Here is a 4,886-nt window from a genome sequence, read left to right as displayed (position 1 = left end):
TGGTTGTGGGCTTGGGGCAGAACCACACAATCGATTGTTTGTTCGATCTGGATTATATATGATTTGTATACACTAAGTACTCGCAGGAGGAACTGGTAAGAATCATTTTTTCAGGAGAAACATAACACACTTTTCAAAAGAACAAAGAACAGTTTTTTCCAAAACAAAATGCTTATGAACTCACCGGCTTTATGCTGATACTCTTTCAAAACCTACTTGTATTCTCAGGACATTAGTAGACAGGTACACGCCCGGATTCAAGAACACGGAGCATAGTAGCTTTGAGTCTTTACTTGTATTTACTTTTGGAGTCAATCGTGTATGATTCCAATGTAATGTAAACACTAGATTATTAATATAATGGTTGTTGTTGCTTTGATTACTATTATTCAATTGTTGTGATACTGTACATTACGTCCTCCGCCCCCGAACGTTTCCGCCGTTTCGGTTTGGGGGTGTGACAACATTTTAGTACCCTCTAACGCTGTAAGTGTAGTTTTAGCCAAAGATCTTAATGGGGACCAACATCCCATATACTATGTAAGTAAAAGTCTCCTGGATCCCAAGACCACGTATTCCCATCTTGAAAAACTAATACTTGCATTAGTGAATGCTTCTACAAAATTAAGACACTATTTTGAAACACATACTATACATGTGAGAAATAATTACCATATCAAGAATGTTATGTGAAAAATAGAGATGTCAGGTAGGATGAAAAAGTGGTCCATGAAACTAAGCAGATTTGACATCAAATATGAACGTTGATCAGCAATAAAATCACAAAAACTAGCAGACTTTGTGGCTGATTTCAGTGATCATCTACAACCTGAAGCAGAGTTGGAGAGCAAAGAACTCCAAAAAGAATAAAGCAAGGGAACATGGACACTCTTCACTGATGGATCCTCAAAATTTAGAGGAACAGGCCTAGGGATCATAATAAAATAGCCATAAGGGACATCATACCCCAAGCAGTTAGCTGCAAATTCGATGCAACCAACAATGAAGCTGAATACGAAGCATTGATCATGGGATTATAGCTGGCCAATGATCTTTAACTCAAGGATATTCATGAATTTGTTGAATCCTTATTATTAACTAATCATTTTAATGGAACCTATGTAGTAAAAGGCGAAAGACTGGCACTATACCTAGAAATCCTTAAAAATTTGGCCTCCGAATTCGAAACTTTCAACCTAAACCAAATTCCTAAAGAAGAAAACATTGAGGTAGACGCACTAGCCAACCTAGGATCTTCCTTTAACATCCCGCCAGAAGTTAGGATTCGTTTAACCCATATATTAATCCTAACAATAGAAGATACCTCCAACAAACTAGATGATCCCAATCACCATAGCCAAACAACCGACATGGCAATAATCGAGGATCTTGACGTTCAATCATTTCCTTGGGATCCTGTTCATCGAAATCTCAACGTTCAGGATCCTCCGCAACACTCCAAATCTTCGATCCAACCCATATTGGAATATATCCAAAATGGAACAATCCCCAAAGACAAAAAAAGCGAGAATGAATTAAAGATGAGGGTCTCACAATTTGTGATGATCCAAGGAAGAATGTACAATAAATCCATGGCAGGTCCATACCTTAGATGCTTAGAAGATAACGATGTTGCAGAAGTCCTAAAAGGTATACACGAAGGAGATTGTGGCAACCACACTGGGGGCAGATCCTTATGCTCCAACGCATTAAGTACTGGATAATATTGGCCAACAATGAAAAAGGATGCTCTCTTGCATGCTAGAAATGTGATGCTTGCCAGAGGCACAACAACATCCGACATCAACCTGCAGAACTGTTGCATCCTATCATTTCCCCTTGGCCATTCATGAAATGGGGAATGGATATAGTTATAAAGCTACCAAAAGTTCCTGGTGGAAAGCTTTTCATGCTAGTAATGATGGACTACTTCTCGAAATGGATAGAGGCTGAAGCCTTTTTTCAAGTACGAGACAAGGAAGTGGTCTCATTTGTCAAGCGTAATATCTTGACTAGGTTCGGGATCCCTATAGAGATCATATGCGATAATGGATTCCAGTTCATAATCAAAAGGACTAGAGACATTTGCACTATTTAGGGGTTTAGAATGATAATGTCCACTCATTTTCACCCTCAAGATAATGTTCAAGTTCAATCCAACAATAAGATTGTAGTCAATAATCTAAATACAAGGTTAGATGAGAAGAAAGGAAGATGGGCAGAATAACTTCCTCTTATCCTATGGGCAGATAGGACCACTTTAGAGGAAACCAATGGCCAATGGTGTTTGGAACAGAATTTGTGATCCCTACTGAAGTAGTAATCCCAATAGCAAGATATCAATTGCAAGATCGGGAGAGTAACGATAGGATCCTAGCCTAGGATTTTGACACTATTAATGAACTTATGGATCTTGCCAAGATCAGCATTCTTTCTCATCATTAAAAGATCACTAGAGCATATAATAAGAACATCAAAGTCAGAAGGTTCACGGTAGGTGACTTGGTAGTTCATAAAATATTCTAAAATACCAAGGATCCTAGTGTAGGTAAATTGGCACCTATATGGGAAGCACCATATCTCATTGATTCAAAAGCATTTTAGGGGGCATATTGGCTAGCCACCCTTGAAGGTAACGTCCTTCCAAGATCCTGGAATGCCATCCACCTAAAAATATATTTCATGTAAGTTATGTCGATCATTTTTAAACAACGTTGAGGTACACTTTCTCTACCCTCTACTCTTATCTGATTCTTTTTATTATAACGAAAGCCAATACTGACTTAAGCATCGGAGGGGCGTTAACAAGGCTAATGCCCACCCCAATATAACGTTTTCTTTGCGTAGTAAATCAAAAATCATAACATTCAAGGATCCTAACAGGTAGGGATCCTGACATTTGATGATCCTGACATTCGAATATCCTAGGATTCAGGGATCCCAATAGATACATGGTTTTGTAGTCTTGACGATTGCAACAGGTACTTATCCACATAACTACAAATAGATATTGATCATCTCTCCTGCAACTAAGGGTACTTAACCCCCTTGAAGGTTTAAAGAGTTATTTACCTCTTTTATACGTGTTAAGGTTTTTACACCTCGCTTGGGTGCACATAGTATTATTGTGAGATGTGAATAAGGGGATCATTTCATGCTTTAGTGACTTGGAAACCCTCTTATTTTTAACATATGTCAAGATCCTAACGTTTAAACATAAGGTCTATAACACTTACGTGTTATCCTAAGTTGGGATCTTCCCTAGTAATTTCTTAAGGTTAATAACACTTACATGTTATCCAAAGTTGGGATCTTCCCTAGAAAATACTTAATATTTACAAAATTTTCATGTTATCATAGGTTTTGGGATTTTCCCTAATGATTTGCTAAGAACTGTAACGTTAACATCTTGTCTGAAATTGGGATTCTCCCCAGAAAATATGCAACGCATTTAGCATTATCGTGTTACAAAACAAGAATTTTCCTGGTCTTTCTCCAAGATGGAGTTATTTCTAATTGACTCTTAAGGCAGGTTCCCTCCCGAGTTCACTAAGATAAGGCCGATCAAGGATCCTCCCTGATTAACTCCTAAAGAAAAATCTTGTCCACATTGAAGCTTCAATATCATACAGGATTTAAAGACTTTTCCTGAGTCAAGTGGTCACAAATCCTAAGGCCAATCAACTTCTACCTATCCTTTAAAGTTATATTTCCTACATAAAAAAGATCTATTATTCTTAAAGATCTTAACTATTCTAAGATCCCAGTTTGATGACTGATCATTTCAGGATATTTAGATCTTAAAAAAGATCTTGAACCTTTTAGGAACGTGGTTATGTAAAGTATATCAACCACGCAAGAATAAATACAAAACAACCATAGCATAAAAAGGGGTTGCCCACCAACCCCACAAAAGAAAGAATGAAATATTGTTTATAGGCCCAAATTTATTGAAACTGTTTTTAAGCTGAATCATTCTCAAGCTACAGGCTGTTCATCTCCACCCGGAACCACATCTATCTTTCTTCCTCCTTCCTTCGGCTGCGATGCAAGATCCTGATTGGTAGTAGCAGGCTCACCAGTTAATTTGCTCACGGATTCACAACATCTTGCTATATTCCAAGATCCCGCGTTCTCGAGATCCACCGCAAGCTTGATTTATGCTTCCCAAATAGCAGCAGCATCACTCATCCTCGCTTCAACAATCATGTCATCCATTTTGGCCGCATGCTCCTTTTCTTTCTCGATTTTATCCCTAGACAGCTTCTCCACTCTCTACAGAAGCTCCTTATTGACTCCCTCCTGCTCCCTCAAAGCATGCTATGCTTGAGCAAGCTTGGCTTTAAGATCCTCACTGAAGTGAGACACAAGATCAACAAGCTAAGAAGAATAATATTAAATACACAATTAAACTGAATGGAAAAGAGCACATGAATACTCACATATTGGGAGAAGGAGATCATCTTCTTTCATGCCTCCTCTGTTCAAAGGCTCTCAAGATCCCAAGCGTTAGATGGTTTTCTATTGTGAGATTCCGGGGTCTTCACAGTGAGGTCGAGATGAGTCTTCTTAGGAGGATACGAAGGAGGGATCTTTTTCCTTCTTCAATGTGAGCAAACAACTAGACATGTCGTCTTCAAGTTCAGATTAGAAAAATCGGGCACTAGAGCGAGTGTTTTTGGATGTTACACATTAAGAAGGATCCTTATAACCTTAGGATCATGATGATAAAACATATAAAAACACTGAGAAGGATCCTTACCAGTGGCCATTGAAGCTATGGTAGAAGAACCCTCTTGAAGACTAGGAGACTCGAGTTTGAATGATTTGATTTGTACAGGAATAGCAAGAAAATGCCTGACTTTGTCCTCAGTATCCTCAGCTAT

This window comes from Lactuca virosa, chromosome 7 (genome assembly GCF_052849685.1).
Source record: "Lactuca virosa cultivar CGN04683 chromosome 7, Lactuca_virosa_CGN04683_v6, whole genome shotgun sequence".
Taxonomy (NCBI): Eukaryota; Viridiplantae; Streptophyta; class Magnoliopsida; order Asterales; family Asteraceae; genus Lactuca; species Lactuca virosa.
This window is presented reverse-complemented; position numbering follows the sequence as displayed.